Source organism: Symphodus melops, assembly GCF_947650265.1.
Source record: "Symphodus melops genome assembly, chromosome: 20".
NCBI lineage: Eukaryota > Metazoa > Chordata > Actinopteri > Labriformes > Labridae > Symphodus > Symphodus melops.
In genome coordinates this window covers 8,131,197-8,154,717 of record NC_136710.1, presented here as the reverse complement: position 1 = coordinate 8,154,717, position 23,521 = coordinate 8,131,197, and the positions used below count along the sequence as shown (strand labels likewise).

The 23,521-nt window shown below is 39.1% G+C and overlaps 1 protein-coding gene across 8 annotated transcripts in view; it reads right to left on the bottom strand.

Moving 5' to 3' along the window:
* The window catches only part of LOC306841548 (adhesion G protein-coupled receptor L3), a 224,998-nt gene extending 206,436 nt beyond the window's left edge, over nucleotides 1-18,562 (bottom strand). For 7 of the 8 annotated variants that reach the window (XM_079371495.1, XM_079371497.1, XM_079371499.1 and 4 more), the window contains exons 1-4: nucleotides 18,436-18,562; nucleotides 17,176-17,259; nucleotides 16,290-16,346; nucleotides 16,111-16,176 (exon numbers count right to left, since the gene is read on the bottom strand). The gene's annotated coding sequence lies outside the window, so the exon portion shown is untranslated. Of the gene's footprint in view, nucleotides 1-7,764; nucleotides 8,414-16,110; nucleotides 16,177-16,289; nucleotides 16,347-17,175; nucleotides 17,260-18,435 lie in introns of those variants that run through there. The other variant, XM_079371494.1, reaches the window with a different exon arrangement.
* Between the last annotated feature and the right edge of the window lie 4,959 nt (nucleotides 18,563-23,521).

The following is a 23,521-nucleotide window of genomic DNA, read 5'->3' as shown; positions in this document are numbered from 1 at the left end:
TGCAGGTGTGACAGCAGCCTAAAAACAATGCAAGACCATTTTCTGTCGATAGCTCCAGTTTCAACAACAACAAGGGAAGCCTTTCCGTCAGCACTTTTTCAAACGCTTGCTTTCAGGCAGTCAATTAAGTTCAAGGTGAGACCGAAGAGAGAGAGAGAAAAAAAAAAAAAAAGTGTTGTCATTTAAACCGTTTTGCTCCACTGGGGCGGTACATCAATTCAGTCATCTACTTTTTTCCCCAAAGGTGACAAAGGGGTTGGCAGGGAAGTTTATATTTGCCAGAGGATACTCACTTCTGCTGTCACTACACCAACCCTGGGATAAAACAGGTGTGTAAAGATTTAAATGCATTGCTCCTCATGAACAGCAGCTCAAAAAAAAAATAAAAATAAAAAGAGGGAGTTGCACTCCACTCTCGAGTAAGCTGGCTGAGGCAGAGGGTTCCACCAGGTTCCAGCCCTCCTCTCCTCCAGTCCTGAATCCAATCCCATCATCGATTTGGAAAATCAATTTAGCCTAAGTCACAAACACAGGGGGGGGGGGATGCTGTAATGCTGGAATACATTTTTAAAGCACAAGTGGAAACAGATTTTGATCGATGGAACGAATACACTTCAATTGAGCGCATTACAAATATGGCTTCTTTTAATTAAGAAAAAAGGAAACAACCATAAAATGCATTAATCCTGAAAACCGTTTCATTATCCACCTGTGCAAATCTTCTCAAATATGACTGGGCAGATGGTCTGAAAAGTTTAAATGGGTATTTAAACAGGATATTGTAAGCAACATTGTGGAAGGTATTGATGCGCTGAAGGTTAAATTATTTTTCTGTCATTTTTGAAGATGTCAACATGCTGGGAGAGCGTCGATGGTAGGATCAGATGGACAGGAGGATCAGAGTCACTCTACGCTGATGAGCGTTTGTTGAAAAGACAATCAAAAAGCAAAACAGCATTGCACAACTAATACAGAGAGTCACAAAATTACTGAAAGAAAAAAAAAAAAAAAGGGAGGGACAAAAATGTCGGCAAAGGAGCAAATTAACTTCGGAGGGACACAAAATTACAAATCTCAAAAAAGGGAGAAGGTGCAAACGACTACAAAGCCGTCCCGCTGCAGACAAAAGTAACTGGCAGTAAGTCTCTCTCACGTCCACTAGCCAACTCCACATTAGCAGCATCCACTTCATTAGACCAAATTCTTTCACCAGCTCGGGCTGGAAAACATTTCATTAAACTATTCAGAAAACAACAACTTGCACAATTCCAAAAAAATTGTTGAGGCCTGCGCGACTCTGATAAAAACATGATGATGGAGCTGACGCCGAGTGTGGCTCAGTCTGGGACAATGTTTTCCAGATGAATGGAATCTCTACCTCAACTGCTGGCGGTGGTTTCAGTTCAGTCCTGTAATGTTGTGGCTGCTGTACCTGTTGCAGAGTGACAATTATCCTGACATTATTATTTTTTTTTTTATATATATTTTTTTTATTATTATTATCATTGTCACGCGAAAACATCCGTGCAGATCACCAGCAGAGGGTGTAATTCATCGTTTAAAAAGGAAACCCTCTGTTTCACACATGCATCCCCACAGAAACACATGATACTCACACGAATGTTGCAGGACAGCTGAATACTAAAGAAACAGCAAAAATATATATCCACAACCAAAATAATTAAAGAGGTGAATGCCAACAAAAATGTGAAACAATACATTTGATCATTTCTCCTGGGAAGGCCAAATTCCATAGGGACGGGTCTGCTCCAAAATTACACAAAAGTACAAAAGTATTAATATTACAAAGAGAAAAAGATTGAAAAGACGCAAAACAACAACAGAGAGGTACAAACAACTATAAAGAGACGACGTAATTGATCTACTGTTCATACAGCCTGGGGAGCTTGTTGCCATGAGGGAGGGTTGGGTGACTTTACACTTCCATGTCAAGGGGCTAATTGTCTTATATTATCCTTCATGAAGAGCCACGGTATCATTCAAGTTAAACAGGAAATACTAATATATATATAGTGTGTTCCAGTTTTGCAGATACAGCAGTCTCTGAAGAAGGAAGCGATCTTCATTTCTCTTCGCTGCTCAATTAGTGGTCCGATCAGGAGGTCCCAATGGTTTAGGGAGGCGTAAATACTAACCGTCATTTCCATTCATTTGTATGCGGCTGCAGGTGCACTACCTTATTATGTATTCAAGCCCAAACCTGCCTCCCAAACAGGCCATAAATTAACTTCTTTTAGAGCTTCGGCCTCAGAGAAGCATTGCATCTTTGTTTGAAGCCCCTTTACTGGTCCAGAGTTCAGAAGGGAAGAGAAAGAAAAAAAACATCTTTGAACAAAGCAACGCCATCAATTTTGGAGGAAAAAAGTTGCTGTCATATAGTAAAATGCGCATAGACAAATGTATCAGATTTTACAGAGTAGTAAAGCGGTTGATGTACTGCGGCTCTGTCAGGCTTTGTCAGTTTGATAGCTTTTGGGTACCTTTTAACACCACCAAGTAGGTCGTAAGAGTGGCTTGGATAGCTTTAAATGCTAAGTTGACATTTTTGGTCCATATCTGCACTCCAGCCGAGAGAATGTGTCCTTTGTACTCTCGGGTTTTAATTTTCCTTGGGCCTTTCTGTCTTATTGAGGCTGCGGTTAACAATGATATACAATAAACGACGTTTTCAGAATACAGATGCTATACGGTTGCTAAAAGCGTCAGTGCAGATTCCACCAAGTCAGGAGCAAGTGATTTGATCTCTGCACTGTTCACTGGTCAGATATACTGCAGAGTCCCTTATCTGTGAGCAGTGTTCTTAGAGGAATCCTGGTTGCAACAGAGAGATAGCGTCTCCCTCTCTCCATTCTTTAAAATGAATGCATATCTGCATCTGCAGAAGCGACTTAATGCTCTGCGCTCACATCCTCTTGGCATGCAATCTTCGCATCTCCGCCTGCAGAAGTTGTAGAGTGTTGAAATGCGTCTGCTAAGTGTTTTGACCCCCCCCCCCCCCCCCCCCCCCCCCCCCCGGGGACAATTTAACTACATGTCAAATTAAGGGTGGAGGGGTGGCTCGCAGAAAATGAAAAACGCTGTTGGAAAACATGACATGTTTTTAAAGCGCACTGTCTGTCACTGGTCATGGCTGCATCTAATACTGGGCTTGACAATGTAGCAGCCTTGAAGGCCTTTATTACAATCGAGTGCGTAAATTAAAAGAGCGTGCTCGTGGAATTCAGAATGATCCAGGCTTGGTTAGCTCTTTGGGTGAACAGTAAAGTAATAAAAGTCACTTTCAACTCATTTCACTGTCACCCAATGTTTGACTACATCCAAACCTTTCTTTCTAATTCATTTCATGGTATTACCAGTAACCAGTACGTGGTGTTTAGTTAATTTTGTCCAAGAGTTTGCCCTTTCTTCTGCTCACTGGAGTGGTATAATACCCCCTGCAAATCTGCTACCACTTAAACAGGCTCAACAACACACTTAAAAAAGACATGTTTTCTCTTCCTATCCTGTGTGGTTATTTTGCTAATCACAGACCCAAGAGAGAACTGTCCTGGAATTCATTTTGATAATTTTAATTATGATGGTAAATACAAGATGGTATCAGGGAGAAATAATTATTGGGTTTGGCAATTTAGCTAAAAACAGTCTTTATTTTTCTCAAAAAACGCACTATATTCATTTCTTTCTGTGACTTGTCTCTTGTCAATTCTACATCACAAATATTCAGACGCCTTCGTTTTGCCATTTTATATGTTTCATCTTTTAATCCCTGATAATCTTTTGATTCTCAGTGTCAGCTGCAGGAGGGTGTGCCACCAAGGAACATATGTGCCAGACATTAAAGCTGTTCTTAAACCAGTTGACGCATCTATCTTCAATTGTGTGTTTCCGGACAGCAAAATGTGGTTTGTTTTTAGCATGACCTTAGCATGCAAAATGCTCTCGAACATTGGAGTCACTGTAAAAGAGCTCCACAGAATCAAGAAAGTAATTGTCTGCTCTCATGTCATGAGGATGTGGAGATTTCAAATCAAGTATAAAAGATTATTCAATGATTGAAACCATTCCCTTTTCCTGTATTGGTGCACAGTGAGAGTTCCCTGGTTAAAATTGAACAAAAGTCCAATCAAACTACAGCTCTGATGACAACTTTATCTCTAGTTACGACTAAAGAGAGATATAAATTGATCAACCAGATCAATTTGTTTATTATTTCAAACATAGGAAATGTCCGAAATCATAATGTGACACCCTGAAATGTAATGTCAGATCAACGGTCCTCAACCTAAAGCTATTCTGTCAATGGTATTGAGGCTAATGCGGATCTATTTGGCATACAAATTACTTTAAAGATTCTTCATGTTTTTAACCACTGAGTCCTTTTCTTCTGAGTAACTAACTGCTCATGTAAGAACACTACATGGAGGACAAAGGTTCTCCAGAGTTTTGGAAGGTGTTCTCCTATATCTTCATTATGCGTCTTAAAAACTGTTACAACTTTCCTCTGAATAGGAGAAATTATAACGTGCAACAATTGGATGCATCAGCCATTAACCTACAAAAAAGTACCAAAATGGCTGTCTTCCAAACCAGCAAATACCAAACAGTGGCTGACACCATGTCCTTGATTCAACTTAAGAGTGGATCCTAATTTAGCTCATAGAAATAAAATATTTTTTTATAAATTTCATAAATGTGTGATATCCATTTTTCATGTAAATATTTGGAAAATCACTCAATCTATATATGCATGTAAAAAGCTTGAAAGGATTTGAACTAGATTCAGGTTCAGTGTACAGAAAAAGTAGTGGCCTTACAGTCCATCATTCTGTGAACGAGGTCAGTGATTGGTCGCCATGGAGACCGCCAATTTTGCTGCTATTGAAATCTAATCGCACTAATCGCGCATTAAACTCCAACTATCAAATAAGTCAAAGCTTACTGAAAACCTTTGCATACCCAGATTGGTTAAACTCCGATTTGGCTATAAAAACACAACTTATCTTGCTTTTTAGCAAGAGTCCTTGTAAAATAGATGGAAAACAGGAGAAGTATGAACTGTGAACCACAAATAATCCACACTCTCTGCTCCCGAGAGAGACGACTACTTTCAGGGCGAGAAAATATGAATCCAACATCTGAAAGAGTGTGAAGCATATGACCTTGAGCTTTATATTCAGTTGTATAAAGCAAGGCCAGATCCCTCAAGAAAAAAAAAAAAAACATTTAGAAATAGATGTTTAAAAAAAGCCTTCATTCACTCAGTGATTCTGCTGAAGACCAACCTATCAGACAAAGCTATCACATCTTGCTTTTACTACATGACATCTTAACAGTGGAAGTGTTGAGTTTAAAGCTATAAAAGGTGCAGTTTGTCTACAAAGAAAACGTACACCTTCATTTGCAGGTTAAAGATGTTGAACATAGGAAACATTTACCTCTAAGAGACTTTCAATATCTGACTTTGAAGAATGGTTATCCAAATTGAAACGCCAGTAAAAGCCCCACCGAACATAATATGAGCCATGAAGCCGTACCCCACATGAGCTAACCTAATGAAGAAAATGAAAGAGCCCATGTCTCTATTCATACCACAATGACAAATTGGATTCCTCCTGGCTTTTAAAATTGTATCCAAAAAGGTAAAAAAAAAAATCAAATCAAATAAATGGAACCGTCACACGAAAAAGGAAAATTACGAGCTTGAAAAAAACTGCACTACATCAATGAGGTTGAGAGAGGCGACATCACAAACTGGTGGGGTTACTCTGGAGGAACAATACATGAAGGGGAAAAAAGCATGCTTTTTATATCAGCGAGGGCGACAAATTAACACACATTGCTGTAATGGAATACAAGACGAGGAACAATGTGAAAGCACAAAAAGTGTCGGACTTAAAAAAAACACATGATGGAATGAGTCACTGCATGCAGACAAAAGCAGCCTTGACTAACTCATTCATGAGGCTGTTAATGATTCTGGTAAAGTGTGTTTTTTTCAGGGAAAGGCTTGGCACCAGTTGTGTGAAAGAAAAGAGGATGTAATTGATAAAATGCAATTTTTTTTCTTTTTTTTTTTAAATGACTTTTTGCAAGAGTTAAACAACTAACTTGTGGAAGAAATTGATTGGGATAATCCACAAAAGCACTCCCCCCCCCCGCCATCTTTCCTTATCTCTGTTTCTTTACCCGATCAATATGTAGCACACGCTCTCCTCCTACAATAGGCTGCAACGCAACAAAAGTTCATCTAAGGCAAAGGGATAATTATTTCTCTCCATACAGCATCCTCCTATCAGGTGTCACACCAGATGCCAGGTTCAACGGCTGTTAAATCAAATAAAAACCTCGATGATATTCCACGAGGAGCAATTAAGCGAATCAAAACAGATGAAAACAAAGTGAGGATTGACAGAACTGTGGAGGCAGGAAGTGTTTAATATTACAGTGAGTTTAAGCAAAGGAGAAAGTAGAGCTTTGTACTGTTTGGTAGAGGGGACTGCGTGTGTGTGCGTCTCATCTGCTTGAGGGCACTTCTACCAATGCAGATTACGTGACAGATGGCACTGCAGCTCTGGATAAAATGAATGTAATTGTCAAATAAGGACACAAGCGACAGTAATGACTTTCGGAGGTGCATGATGAGAGTTAGTCACTCGTGTGAATCACACAAACCCTTAACAAGATAACACTCGTGATAAGACCATCTACAAGTTATGTCATTTTGGACAAAAATCAACAAGATTAGCCAACCACGTTCAGAGCCTCGGATTGGAAAGGAAAACATCAGATCTGATTCAGAGTGAGAGGCTCGGATACATTGTCACTTTCATTTTTTTTGATGTTGAAAGACAGGCTGATGTCCTCACATCAAAGCATTCAGTACAGTGACCCCTCAACCCATGCACTTCTTTCAGACAGAAAAGCATGTCTTGCTCAGCATTGGGGGGGGGGGGATTTTCATTCCTTTATGTGAAATAAATCAAGACATCAGAGCAGTGATATTTACTGCATATACATACATTCTGACCACACACGTAAAAGAAAAACAACAATGCAATCACATGAAGAGGGATGTTAAGTTCAATATGTTTGACATTTTTTCTTCTTGAATATTTTATCCACACTCACATCATGTAAAATGCATAAGCTCATACCAGTGCATACATCCTCCTAACAGCCCAGTACATTTTGAGCAACAATCTGCAACAGCATGCAGGCCTGCAGAGGTACATTTCTGCCATTAAACACCTTTTTTAAAAAGACACAATTTACTGACAGCTGGAGTCTTAGCCTGTAGCAGAAGCTCAACAAATTCCTTTTGAGCTGGACAATATTCCTGTAACAAAACTTAATTCATCTGATCGCGTCAAACGTGCAACTTCTATACAGAGCCATTTTTACATGAAAGCATGTTGTTTCAATCACCAAGTAAGGGATACCAACACATCTCCTCTGCCTTTAGGTTCGATCTGAAGCTCCTATGGTTCGAACAGGAAATTAAAATGTTCATAAAGGCTATCAATATGTCGCGCGTTGATGAGCGCCGATTGCACCTGAACGCATCGATAACCCATTTAAAGTAATTATGAGAAGAGTGCGTGCCAATACTGACACGACGGAGCGCGTCAACGCTGCTGCAGGGTTTCGTTCATTCATCAATTCAGGGGCTTTAATATCGCCCCTCAGCTGAATAATCCTGGATGTGCGCGCATGCATTTTGTAAAAAAGGAAAGTCACACTTACCGCGGATTTAGAAATCACTGGTGCAGAGGAGACAGCGCTCACGTCCTTCCAACCAAAGTAAAAAGCGATACATTCACTGTAAAGTCTGTTTGCGGGTGTCGGAGAACCGCTTCACGCACAATGCGTGGAGGAGAGAGAATCCAAATAGTTCAATATCCTCGTTAAAAAAAAAAAGAAAAGAGTCTTGTTTAAATGTGCCTCGCGTCCACAATCCCGAGTGTCCCGGTGATGTCGCGCGCAGTAAACAAGCAAGCTTCCTCGCGGTGTATCCACTGGTACTGTTTGTGCCTTCCTTTTCTGTTTTTACATCCCCTTTATGGCACGAGGCGTCCCTTCTGTGCGGGGGGCTACATCACGTCCCGAACGCGAAAACGACCTCGCCACTCACGCGCGCACACATGCACGAAAATATCCAGAAGAATTTGGCACACGAGGGGCATGTATAGTTAGTGGAAAGATTGGTTGGTTTAAGCTCCCGCAGGTGAGAAAAAGAGTCCAAGTTGTTCGGGTCCCTAAAACCTGAGCTCTTTTCTGCGACTATGACAAACCAATTGTGCGCACTGGCTGGGAGTAATTCTGTATGGAGACCAGTGAAAGGTGAGAGGAAAAACTCGGATGTGGATTGCCGCTCTCGCCATATACTCGGGCTCCACCTAGCAGAGATAACGCGCTACAACCCCCTTTAAAAAATAAATAAATAAAAAAATAAAAAAAAAGGATCTCTTCTGCTAAGCTTTATCTAGCCCGGGGCTGGCAGGCAGACCTATGTTATATTGCATTCTGTCTGTGTCTTAGACTGCAATTTTTATGTGAAATCCACTGCCTGTTTCTCTCAAGAGAATGACTGCTTGGTGAAAATATGGCATATGAACTGTCCATCAACAGTTTGATTGAACTGTTTTCTTTAAGGGACATTGTTTGCTTGCATTACTCTCATACTACTGAAGATGCGTTCAAGGTCCCTTTCCTGGTTCGATCTTATGAACTTACTGAGGGCTGTTTTCATCTCTATGTATAAAACATAATCATGCACCTAAAAGTACTTGATAAATATGTCCAGCCACCCCATGTGTTTCACATGGGGTGGCTGGGCATATTTATTTAAATGTAAAGATCTAAAACATTCAGGAAAATCTGGTGATAAACTAATGCAAAGAAATGCAGACTATTTTTTAGTACAGAAAATGCAAACACTGTTCTCTAGGGAGAATATTGATGATTGTCTGGCTTTTTCACAGGATGTCCTAAAGATGAGTTCATGGTGGTTTTTTTTCTTGCTGCAGTCATACTGATCAATTTGCTCAAGGCTGTTGAAGCTCCACGTTTTACATTTTGAACCAAAAGCCCACAGATGGGGGAGTGCACTGTCTAATTTACACAAACATGATAGCAATGTTTCTGCACATATATGTTACCAACCCATTAGTACAATGAAGAGTAATGAAAAGAAGAAAGTATCCCTTATCATGGGTCTAGCTCTTCTGTTGCTATAGTATCAAACTCATGATTACCCTTTTTCTTTTTTTTTCTTTTTATAAATCGTATTTCTCAGAAAGCTTCATTGAGATAAGAATCTCATTCACATCAATACATCTTCAGATGCTTCTGTTTTAATTGAAATTCAAAAAGACGCTTCAAAATGTAGAAGCTGTTTTTTAGGGAGAATTGCCTGATATGTAAGAGTTGACGTCCACGTGGTGTTCACATGTTCATTCATATGGAGGATTTTTTTTTTACTCGACTCGGAAGAGATTTGATGTCCAAAAGATGAAACCAAAAGTACCGATGACCTTTTGAAACGCTGCGCCAGCTGCACATATACCAGCTGGAGGCAGCGTGCCTAAATCTCTCAATCATCCCATAGCTCAATTAATCACTTTAATAATCCTCATTACAATCAAACAATAACAAGTAATCATCCAATCACTCACCCAGTGTTTGGCTAATGAGCCCGATGTGAACACAGGCCTGCTAAAAGCATTTCTTTTGTACCTGTTTCCTGACTCAGAAACACCTTGAAGCTTTTTACCCCCCCCCCCCCCCCCCCCCCCCCCCACACACACACACACACACACACACACACACACACACACACACACACACACACAACCAATGCAAATGAATTACCCCAGGTACATCACGGACCCAAGCCATCTCCCACTACACTTGTATAAAGCAGATAACTTCAAAGTGAGACTTTAAATGCTGTGCAATAAGAAGTACAAAAAAAGCAGTTAGCCACGAGACGAGGACGACGCTAATACTGGAGACGCACGTGCGCTCGCACACTCGAAGAATACGAGGCAGATTCAGATCGACTCCTTTTGATCTCCCCGTATTGCGCAGTCGACGGTATAAACAGCCTTCGTACCTCCCTGGCTCAAATGGAGAAGCATTTCAAAGACATGGAAATGAAGGCGAGTTAGACCTCCCTACATCTACTTAAGCTGAAGGAAAACACAGGAGATCATAAAAGTGATGAGAAGCGTCCCTGAACCGCATGAAAATATATCAATTACCTTTTTTGGAAATGAAAAATGATGGTAAAGTAAAACTCCCCAGAAAATCATGAATCGAGAATTCCCATTGAAAATACTAAAAAGGGGACTGTGAGACAAAGAGCTCAAAGCGTCGGTGTAATGACCTTGAATAAGCTAACTGTAAGAAATCAGACGTGTCAGATTTTGTGCTGATAAAAACATCATCAGCTGCAGTACAACTATCTTTGATTCCACTATTACCAGTCTAGCATTTACAGTAAGCCGATCAGCGCGAGGATTTGTTCTTCACTTCATGCTAGGAGAGATTTAATACGGCACTAAGTGTCCTCCAGGCAGAGATAACATGATTGCTGTCAGATAACAAGCTTTTCAGTTCAAATCAGGGAACCTTTCAAGAGTTATAGTAGATCCACTTTCGGATGCCTCTTAAGAATTGCGTAATTAAAATGGGTTCAATTTTTAAGGTGAAGTGTTTTTACTACTTCAAATTCAAAACCCACACATCAACAAATTCAAACATCCACTTTATAATGTTTGTTATCAATATAATAAAAACTGTGTGTTTTAGTCTCTTCTTTAATACTGAAATCAGGAGGGTAGACGAGTGAATGTCAATGTCTTGGCTTGTCTGCTGAATGTGTAGGCTACCAAAGGACATTTGTGTTTGGTAGACTAGTCTTTGTTGTCACGATGCTTCGTGGCAATAAATCTCATACCGATGGAAAGCCTGTTGATTTCCCGTTTCAATGGGGCCACATCTGTAAGGAGCATGTATTTGTGGGATGAGCAGCAGAGCCGAGTATTTGGATGGCGCCGGTGACAAACTTGCCAAATCTTCTCTGAACTGTAAGTTTTAGTATGTCAATTGTCTGACGATGATTTGAATTTAAGTAAAAGAAAAATACACAGGGTGCAGATAGCCTAGTGGTTCAGTAGCACTCCATGTACAGAGGATAAAGTCAGCCAATCAGGTGGTCCGGCTTCAAGTCTGACCTGTGGCTCCTTTCCTGCACGTCATTCCCTTCTCTCTGTTCCTTGTTTCCTACTTTATCCACAGTCCTATCGAATGAAATCACAACAAGTACTGATCCAAATATACGGCTGCTTGTCATGTTAGCCATTTGAGCAGATTTGATTCTGTGGTACATCTTCACAACATTTATCTGTTATGGTAAAGGAATGAAACTTGACGAGGCAGCGTCAAGTTGAAACTCCTGCAATCCAAAAACTTTGCAGAAGCATTAAAAAAACAAAAGTCCTCAAGTTATGCTTGTGCTGAAATGAGCCTGTTCTGCTTTTATGTCGTACTTGTACTTAAATCTAACACTAGCAAAACCATATAAAATCTGAATGAATAAAATTATGCAAAGGAAAAGGAGGGAAATGCTAAAAAGTGACGTTCTGAGCCGTTCAGAGCCTTTTTTTTAAGAACCAACCCATTTCAATGTCAGTTTCCTTGTAAACAACAACATTTCTCTTCGAAAGCAATACGTATAATAGCATATGTAACACGCTAATGCTAAGTATCCAGCTGCCAAGAAAGGATTTACTAAATACAGAGAGTTAAGCACCTGAGACAGCGTCATAATTGAACGCTGTAAAGTGATGCACAGCTCCATAAAAACCTCTGTACAGCTACTCACCATGCTGTTGGTAGAAACTCCTGCCAAATATAAAGCTGTTCAGGAAAATTAAGGCTTATGGGGACAGTTGTTGTGCAAAGTGAATCCAATAATGTAGAAGCTATTTTCCCTGTTTATCCATGCTAGCAAGCCTAGGAATTATCATCTCCACAGTGCTGACACTTACACATGCAGCCGTGCTTAAGGTGCTCAGACAACGAGACACTGTTGTTCGGCTGTTTGCGAGGCGCGGCGTGGATGTGTGCTTGGCTTAGGAAAGTGGGCCGTCGGGAAAATAAAAAAATCTAAGATTTGTTGTATTAAGTACAAAAAATGTATAAGGAGTACAATGCAAGATGAGGGATTGTAATAAACAAAGTTCACGTACATAAAAAGGTGTCATTACCTTCAAAAAAGGACAGTGTAGTAAAGATCCCCATTTTGTTTCCTTTCACTTCCTCCCTTTTTCCTACTGCATCTCCTGTGTGGACACTTCCTGGTTTCTCCTTATCCCCTCCCCCTTGATTGGTTAAGGTTTGCGCTGTGTCACTGATTGGCTAGATTGAATTCACCTGTTTACTAGTCGTTTAAAACAGCACTGCTTGCACTCCATTTGGATCTTCATATGGTACATTTCATTTATCATCGTTTCCTTTGGAAGGTAAATATCAGTAGACTTATTTATGTCTAATATGGTTTTATTTTGTCTTTCTGCACTGAGGTTCAAACATCTTGTGTGTTTTTTTTCTGTTCCTCTTGTTACCTCCGAATCCTTTGAAATAAACCATTTTAAAAAATATTGTGTCTCTTTGTTGGTAAATGGCATCCTGACCCGATGCCCATGGTGACAGCGCCTTTCTTAAGAACCCTTCAGAACGGACAGAGAAGAACATTTTACCTGTGACCTCCTTTTGCAGCACAGTACAAAAACGGTGCCAACTTGGTCATAGGTGATGTTTTCCAAAATGTTATCGTCACATTTATAAGATTAGGTTTCAACGTGAAACCGACCATGCTTTACTAGCAGGGTCCTATTTGCACCTTTATTTTTGTTGTTTTGATCACACACAAAAAAAATAATCTATCTGGAAGTACTAAACATGTGACTGTGAGGATCTCCAGACTCAACAGGTTGGAGTTCAGAGTTACTCTTTTAGTGGTCACTTCTCAATCCCTCCTCACAACTCCCCTTTGAGTAGAGTTCTCCTGACATGTTTGTCAGTTTAATTGATTTCAGATATGATGATATATGTCTGTCTACATGGTGATTTCACTAAACTGACACTGAACATTTTTTTTTTTAAAGAGTAACAGCTGCTCCCAAAAGTTACGGTGAACTCTGATAACTTCTGTGACATATTTGTTTTTTTCGGTAGAAGCTGCAGCAGGCAGTGGAGTAAACATTTCCCTGTTTCATTATGTGTATATCAGAATAAACATACAGCTATGAAGGGATCCCAGTATCACAGCTTCATATCCCATCCCCACCAGCATGACCTCCAAGTCCACCAGTTACACTATGCTATACAACAATCATTTTCAAGAGCAATAATTAACACATATTGCTTGTCTCTTTTTCTGGCTACAGCTATTTATTGGCAAAAGTCAGAAAAAGTTCTCAGCCAGTTTATTGACTTTATGACTTTTGACTACTTAAGCAACACTACGTCGAGCATCTATCTTAAAAAGTGGCGAGCAGAAGTTGGAGATTCACCCCGAGGTCAGGGAAGATCACGGTTTGGGTTGGGAAAAAAAAAAAAACTATTTGGTGAAAGGCGGAGGAAGAATGGTCAATACAGGTCATATTTTAAAGTCTAAGTACTTGGATCGAGACAGAAAATGATAACTGCACATCAGGACTTACATTGAGAAACATCGGGGTTGATTGACGGAATGAAATCAGTGCACACTGGTACAGCCAATAGGCTCCCTAATGTTTTGACTAATCAACCCTCAACAATCCCCTGTGGGTTTTACTCGACTTCTAACAGCATCACACAGCTTCTTCCTTTCTTTTTAAGTGGCATCGACATGATGCACAGTGACAGGGGAGTCTCAAAATACACAGCATTAGATCTATCGGACTGCTTTTTACAGTTCACAAAACCTCTGCCAAAAGATTCATGACTGACATAATAAAAGGCTTTACAATTTGATTTTGAAAGGCACCACAGATACAAATAAAGGTCTGATGAAGTTCCTGAACCTAAGCCTTTGTTTTTTTTTAAATAAATATATTAGTGTTGTACTCATTCACAAAACTCTTGAACAGTTGCCGACATGTGAGCTGCAAGAGCGTGAATCCAAACAAACGGGTCATCGTCTCTTCATGTGAAGCTACTTCATACGGTTTGTATTCCTAGCTGCCGTTTATAAGTCAGGTGACATGTTAGCATTGACTTACAGGCAAAGACTGTCATTAAAGCGTCGGATAAGTGTCCCACTGTGAAGAGGAAACTCAGGAAGGTGCAGACTGTCCGGACATGCGTTGTTCACGCGTTAAAAACAGCGTAAGTTTCCTTAAATTGGTGACGCTGACGAGTCGAGGCTTTCCCATCAAAGCAGAAGGCTCGACCAAACAATAGCTAACGTTTTGTTAAGTTAGCTGCTAACACAGTTATTGATGACTTTAACCATTACTCCTTCACATTCGAGCCGTGGCAGCCCACCTTAACACTATTTCCAGGTCCTGATTTGAACTTGACAAAGACAAGTACAAGAAGGTAATATGTGTTCGTCTGCAATGACCTCGTTTGTAGGCGTTTCTTAACGTGTCGGGGTTTGTTTGTTTGTTTTTTTAACTTGTGTGCATGCAGGCACGTGACTGCCTACTGCCAGTGGGCACAGCATGCGTGCCCACGTCCAGCATTACATCAGCTGCCATAAACCGAGCAACACCAACGTTTCTCTCACCCACTGCTGCTTCGATTCAGCAGGGGAATATTTAAATGTGCTGCAGAGATTCCCACATTTTAGAAATAGATGAGGCAGAGAACGAGCCTTTACAGCTGCAGACTGTAGAAGCTGTTGACTGACATAGCGTAGCTGCACACAACGGGCTGATTCTGATTGGTTGTGTTTGTGCATCCGTAGTAGCCCTTTTTTTAAATTAAGGAACTCTCTTTTTTTGATACGGTGTCAAATACATGCTGGATTCAGCTAAAGAAGATTTTGAAAACTTTATTCCCTCACAAGATACCCCCCCCCCCATCAGTATATCGGCTGCTATCCACTTGAGATTAATTAGAGTCCTAATGAATTGCAGTGAAATGATTTTGACCACGCTCGTAAAAAAATGAGCGGATAATTGAATGGTCTGAAATTAAAGTCGGATCGATAACTCTCTGTGCTCTGTTGGATGAGCTGAAGTGGGGCTTCTGTGTCTGCAGCGAGTGCGTGTGGGAGCCAGGCTAGATATGCACACCTACTGACATGTAGGCAAAACTTGTGTGTGTGCTTTCCGTGTGGGACAAAAAGAAAAGATGATCAAACTTTCGCTTTGGCTGGAACTGCTTGTGTTTTAAAGCTGCTGGTTTGGATATTTCATATCTGTAGATTCGTTTGCAAAGCTCCTGAAGCTCGTTCCTTGTTTAGTTTGCACCACTATACCTCATTTGGTGGTATTTTTCCACTAATAATATCTTATTTAACCATACATAAACTCTTCATAATTACAAACCGAGAACGTACCTGATACATCTAATTATGATAAGAACAGCTGTTATATTAATAACCAACATATCCACCTGCAATGTTTCTGCAGGTTCCTTGAGATTTGGGTCAGACAAACATGACAGAAAAATGATTTTATCAGGAAACAGAGCAGCAACGCCTGTGGAAAAACCACAAAGAAAAAACAGTTTGTGCTAAACAAGAGGCTTCCTCAAATCAGCAGAGCTTCTCATGGTCTCACCTCATTTTCGCAAAACGTGCAAAAAATCTGCAGTTTATTTAAAAAAAAGTTATAAATATGTTCACGGTGTTACAGGAGGCCGTCAAGTTATCTGAAGGTACGATGGGGGAGGAGAGATCGCAACAACACGCAAAGAATGACCCACACATCTACTTCTCCAGTTTCACGGTCGTCATTGCTTTAAGTGATTTCCAAACACACCTCTGTTTGAAACCGGATCGTGGGACAGTGACTGAGTTCGGCAACTGTTTCTGACTGGTTTATGTGTTCACTTCTTTGTAAACTACACTGAGTCAGACGCTCTTCTTACCTTGAAGCGAGCCTGAAGTGTGAAGGCGTCATTAGCGGGATGAAGATCTGCTGATGGGGATGCAAACTGTCGAACAGAAAAAAGAGCAGACAACATGAATTCCCTTTTGGCCAATACGCAGACTGCTACAGTTTGTTTGATAATCAGTAAGTCACACAGTGTTAAAACAAACTCATTACCTTTGAAGGGCTTGAAGTGAAGAGAAAGTCAAAAAAGGAACTGCTATCAGGAACAGTCTACACAGAAAAGCGCAGAAATAAAACATCCATGTATGATTCCATCGTGGCAAACAAGTCTTGTGTTTGACTAATTGCTTTACTATCACTGTAAACGAATAGTTAAACACTTTTGAAAAACTCCTTTTTTTACTCCTTTCCATTACTTAAAAGAGAAGATCAATATAAGCCTCATGTCTGTGCGCTACTTAAGGAAAAGGCAATTAGCTTAGTTTATCATAAAGACTGGAGGCAGGGGAAACAGCGAGCCGGGCTCTTTCCGAAGTTGAAAAACTTGTGTAGCAGCACGTCTGAAGCTCACTAATTAACACAGTGAATCTCACTTGTTTTTCCCTCCTCCAAAACAAAATGTGTTTGGGCGTCAATTCGAGACAAATAACTGGGAATTGTTATTTAGGGAGCATATGATTTATAAGGCAACAAGCTATAACAAATTAATGTTCACCCAGAAAAACAATATTCTCTTACCCCTGGTATAGAATGAAATTCATGTAGCTAAATGTAAAACACAAGCACAATTATAAATGGACAAAATCCAATCCAAATCATAGCCCACAAAGGGCATCTATAAATGTATGAACATAGTTCTTTGTTCTGCTTTGGTTTGCTAAACAGAGTGCTCTCTATTATCCTCTTCGATGGGCGTCACGGTAGCCTGTACCTGGTTAGCAATGAGCACCCACACTGTAATCATCCCTCAGCATTTGTTTCTCAGTACTTCACAACAAAAAGAATCAACTAGGTCAACTCCTGCAGATATCTTGGTATAGATAACATGTTTAACACGTCAATCATTTATGTTCTTGTTGACAGCAAATACTTTTACAACCTTAGCATGTTGCGGTCATCTCTCTGTTCAATTAAATCCTGCTTGCTCATCTGGTGGGGACTCAGATGAAGGTTATGGGGAGGACTGGAAAAAGAAAAAAAACATCATTAGATTTGATAGACTTTATTTGGCATGGACATCACAGATACATTGGACAAATCAGATGCAGATTTGAAGTGTTTTAGCATACATGCTAATTCTCAGCACCTGTTGACAGGAAGCCAATGTTATAATAATGCTTCTTATGGCCACATGGGTTGTGCAATTACATCATGTTTATACGTTTTCAGTTGTGCAGTGTGATGCTGATTGTTTGCAGTGGTAGGCTATATGTGCTTTTCTGTTTATGTGGATTGTGGGTTTTTTCTGGTGTTTTCTTTTATATATTATACTTTAGAGAAAACTGATTATTTGCAGCACTTTGAGTCCTAGAAAAATGTCCCCAAGTGGGAAATAAAGATACTGTCAATAATTATTTTTAATATTCTTTTCCGTCTGTTTTTCCTGTTTTTAGGATGACTTTAACATCTGCCTGGGGACTACAGATGAAAAATAGTCCTTTGGCTAATTCTGGCGCATTTACAGAAATGTTATTAATGTGCACTGTCCCTGTTTTCAAATAAACGTATTATTAATAATACTGTCAATAATTAAGACTGCAAAAAGACTGACAGTAAAAATTTACAACCAAAAATATTATTTTGTGTTTATATTGTCCCAGAGAATCAACTGGTCTTGAAAGACTACAAACCCCACAATCAAAAGGTGTTGTTAAATCCGAAATGAAAAAATAAAATATGATGCTACTTTTTTATATATCTTTATAAACATAAAAACAACAAACAAATACAAGGTGCTAATAACTAAGCAAGGGGGTTAAGGTCTAAGCATATGAAACTAGCATATAACTAGAGTTTGTAATATTATTTAGCTTACCAGGCTAGCTTACTTAGTCCCTCTGCTTCCAGTAAAACTGCCGGAAAGTTTACTGTTGAAAAAGTAAAAGGTGTATTTCCAAAGTGCTATTTCTTCAACTCAAACTTAACAATTACTTTAGTTTGTTTCGCTATCAACACAAATTATGGCCCAATACATGGATATAAATATTTTGTGAAAATATGCCATAGAAGTTGTCTAAAGACGAATTGTTAGCTAGCTACGTGCCCAAAATTACTAAGAGTTTTTTTGTTGTTGTTGTTTTGCAGCTAGCTAGCTTGTTACAATACACCAATTTGGCGATAAATGATGATGAATGTTTACCGTAACTTGCACTGAGCTGGCCGGAAAAGGCTCAAGTTAATTGTAACGTTGATCCGTATCTGCTGGTTTCATATTTAGCCCTCGGTTTGTTAACGTGTAAATGAGTCATCAAAATGTTCTGCTGCCCCCATGTGGTCAAAACATGTTAGTGATTTAGCCACAGTCTCTACTAAATATGATCCAGCAGCACATAGACAGAAAAAAACAATATTGTGATTGAACTTTCTTTATCATAAGATATATGCATTCAATCAGCTTTCATAATTGTATTGTGTAATATACTGTAAATAAAAAAGGTGCACATCAATTAAATGTCTTCTTTGCATCTTTATAACTGCATTAAAATTTTAGGAATTTAACAAAGAAAAAATGGTTTACAGTTCAAAAAGTTCACATGACGATTTGTTTAGTAATCATCTTTTTTTACAGCACTTGAAGAAAAAAATTGTGTCAAATGTGGTGCTATGGTACATGATCACAGCAATTTATTGCATCCTGTTTATTGTCCTGCCTGTCCAAAAAAAAAGTTGGGCTGGTATGCAGATGGTCATGTGCATCGCTACATTTAACATCAGTCATCAAGAAAGAAGACACTTCTCCCAGAGTTTCTTGGCAACATTTTTTTCCACCCTGTCACACATACAGCATGGGTGTCATTTCCAAAGCAATTAACAAGCATTTTCACAAGCAACACCAAAACATAAATCATCATGACAGATAACCACAAATCTTTGGATGCTTTTTCTTTACAGCTCGGTGTGAAATTGTCGACAAAAAAGTTGAAACAACCAGATTTGGACTGCATGTTTATGATAATGATAGGTTTAACTTTGAATTCTGGAAGGCTGAATACCAAAACTGTATGTAAGGTAAGATAGGGTAAGTTTATTTATATATCACTTTCCACGATAATGTCATATTGAACAAGAAGGTTTTCAGCTTGGATGCAAAGGTTTCAACTGTTTTAGCACACCTCAGACTCTCTGGCAGTAAGTTCCAAAAGTCCAGGTCATGAAAACCAAAAGCTGCCTCAGCCTGCTTTGTTTTTATTCTGATTGACGCGACATTTGGTGTTCACATTCCTATAATAGAGATGCACAAGATTGTTGATTTTGAAAGCCCTATGACTTCCTGAACCTAAACAGGAGTTTCAAAAACCTCCAAAAGCTGACCCTCGGCCCCTAACATTAAATTACATCTACAAATTTACATTCCTACAAAGAAAACACTTATTGATTATCTATGACCATCACAACATACATACTCGACCCCTAACATTAAATTAAATCTACAAATTTACATTCCTACCAAGAAACGACTTATTGATTATCTGTGACCATCACAACATACATACTAAAAAAGTATAAAGCCAAGCTATCACTTTATTAAGACCCTCAAGACCTTCTGACACAAACTACCTTTCACTATAGCATCAGGACAACTGTTTCCAGGTCTGAAACATTGAGTTGTTCTTTTTTGATGAGTAGGATGAAGAATAATTGGCCCTACATTAAATTACCTTGATGAAGTTTAAAGCAGTCTTATAAAATTGGGGAGAGATGTAATAAGTAAAGAGATTGCCATAATAAAACCATGAGACCCCTTGTACTACGCGATTATTGTTTCATTATTTTCCACCTAGTCCTATCATATGAAAATCACGATGTCTCATTCTTTCTGTGAACCCTTTTACATCAATTGGGATGTCACCGTTTCAAAGGCTATTTGAATGTTGATGGATTTATTGGCAATAAATCAAGAAAGGCAGACAATGCCAGCTTTGCCTCTGCCAATATGGCTCAGTCATTGAATTTGTGATTCCTTCAGGGGTTTTATTCTTTATTATACTATATGACTTCATACAGCTAACTGGTATCCAATAAAGCAAAGCTCTGTCAAAGAAAATGTGAGGTACTGTACCGGTACATTCATTATGGCTGAGAAGGTTGTCATTACACAGCTACATCACGATGACCTTCAGTAATCACTTCCACTTTTAAGCCCCACTTTAAATTGCAATCAAGTGTGCTAACGTGACTAGCACAAGGTATAAGCCAAAGGGTTTGACAAATCTGATCAGTGTTACTTGTTTGGTGAAAATAAAAATCCCTGTTTCCAAATGCACAGAGGAACATTTAAAAGTGTTTTTTTTGTTTTTTTTGCGGACAACCAAAACATATTCACTTTTTGTCATAGTGAAGGAAAGAAAACGGACGGTATGTGCTTTCCTGAGACTAACGTGAAAGATTACTTCTTCAAAGAACAAACTACCCACCAAAAATTCCTTTTTGTACTTATGTTTCACGTTTTCGAGTATCCATTCTTCACTTAAGAATTTATCTTGTATCTCCTAGCCCCGACATTTGAAAACAAATATTTGTACATTTTCCCATCTTACAGGACATGCACATTACTTTGAAATGCTGAAGTATGGACTTACAGATTGGTGTTTAACAGTGTGAGTCTGCTTGACTTTTCACTCTTTGTCTTTGTAAATAATTATCCAAAGGATATAGTCTAGACCTGCTTCATTTTTTTTAAACGTTAAAAATGTAATGTAAAACTGATTTAAATTCCTGAGGTGCATTTGAAAGGAAATAATGTTTATTTGTAGTTTGTATGAACCACACACAGGTGTTTCTGCTTGTCTGCATCGTGTCATTATGTCATTATGGTGTGCTTTACTTTCTTCTACTGCTTTCGTTAATGTCATTAATTACACCTGTAGTCACAGAGAACGTCTCATACTGACCACATGGACTAGATACATGAGATTTATAGCACAAAAACACCTTAAGCTTCAGATTAAACAGATAAATTAGGCTTTTGTAAAGTGTTAGGTACAAAGAAAGTTAAACTGACCCTTACGTCCCAATAGTCACGGATGTCATGGAATAATAAATAGTCTGTCTTTGATTGGCAGGTTGAGAATACAAAAAAATGATTCAGATGCCCAGTACTGAGCTGAAATAGTTCATTTTCTTTTCTTTCTTGTTCCAATCTCTCGTCTTTGGCTGAGTCAGACCTCCCACATGAAAGTGGCTTATTGTCAAAGTAAGAGGGAAGTTACTGTGTGGATAAGAGGGAGGTGGAAGCAAAGATATAAATGGTGAAGGGATTTAGTCGGTATCAGCTCTGTGAAAGCTGCTTGTATCCTTTCCCCCCTTGTTGAAATGACTTCTTACAGAGTGACCCTGCTCTTGTCTGGATGTCTTGATCCATGAAATGTAAAAGTTTTAAAGTCTTTTTTTTTCTTTTAGCTCAGTGGTCATGAAAAGTTTGTGCCATCTACCTGAGCTGCAAAAAACTGAGATTAATACAATCAGAGTATTGCTTTATTGTTGCTGCTAAATTTGAGTCATGAGTTAAAAGGCAACAGCTTCTATACTGGTGTGCATTTCATTTTGAGTAACGGCTCATATCAAATTTGATAAGCATGGCGATTTGCCGTCTGAAATAGAGTGCATAATCCTATAAACAGGAGATCTGGTTTTATCAGCATCCTGTGTCCTTTCCAAGGTGCTTTCTGAGATTGAAAATAGTTTACTCTCCAATCAGTAATGCAACTGCACCAAGATTGATTAGTTCATAATAGTGGGTGTTTTGATACCTTCAGGATGTGTCCACGCAGTTCTAGATAGAATTTAATAAGTACAGTGCTTTGCCCCCTTTAGCAAGATGAACTAAATGTGTTTTCAAAATGCTTACTCGTGTTATAGCAGGATGAGACATACAAGTCCTGCCTGAATAACTGATTCACCCACAAGCATTTGTTCACGATCTGTCACAGCAAAGAAAAAGAAAAAAAAGGTACATGAAATGTGACTCCCAACAAAAAGTTCATGTTAATTCTGCTAAGAGTGCATGTCCTGCAGTCATAACTGTTAAAATAGCATTAGCATCCTGCATTTAGGATTCAAGTATGGATGATCTGTTCAGCAATGACTCAACAAGAAGAAAACGATTATTCTTTCTTTTTATATTTTACAGAGCTCGGCATTTTGCTCTAGGTCATATAAACAATGCACTACTGCACATGTGACACACTGGCATACACCAAATGTCCTTGAATGGCAGGCAATCATTTTCAAGGACTTGATTCAGCCTGAGACAATACACCATGACAATACCACACACACACACACACACACACGTACACACCTCCATGCCAAATAAACCTTCACCATGACAATTTAGCTTATGAAAACTGTCTTAAAGGTGTTCTCCTTGGTGGGAAATTCGCATTACATAAGAGGCATTAAGGCGAAAGGAATTGAGCACAAGAGGGAGTGCTGTTCTATAGAATATCTGCACTGCTGCCATTCTTCAGAACACTCCCTCTTATTTAATAGAGTTTTTATACAGTCACCTAACAGCTTGTAGTAAGACGTCATGAGCAACCACATCTCAATATTAAACTGGATATAAACATTTCCTGCATTGATACAGTAACTGATACCAGCACTGATACCAATAATTATACTGATACCAGTAATTATAGACCCATGTACCGGTATAGTGCACGGTAGAGGCCTGCACTACGGTACTATGGAGTATACCCACTTTTTTTCAGTATATAGTAGGCTATACTTAAAAATGTCCTCTGATCCAAACTCTTGATTTATTGACAATATTTTGTGGTCGGCCTGTGCTGCAATTTTTTCAAAGGATGACAAAAAGGATGAGCCTCCGCTCTCTCTCTCTAATTTGCTAGTAGTAGATAGATAGATAGATAGATAGATAGATAGATAGATAGATAGATAGATAGATAGATAGATAGATAGATAGATAGATAGATAGATAGATACTTTATTGGTCCCGAGGGAAATTCAAGCTTAGTTAGTTAGTGCGTAGTAGGCTACGCACTAACTAAATATGCAAGAGCAGTCTTAAAAGCCACTGTTTTCTTTCCACATAGACCTTTATCCTTTGGTGGACTGGCCACTTAAAAGAAACATTTTGGGGGAAAATTAACAATAGCCTATACCCACTTCTTCAGGCACCAATGTGCGGGTATGCCAATGTCAAATTCAGTGTAAGCTAAAAAACAAAAAAAAAAAACTAAGCTGTAACTGAAGGGCTGAAA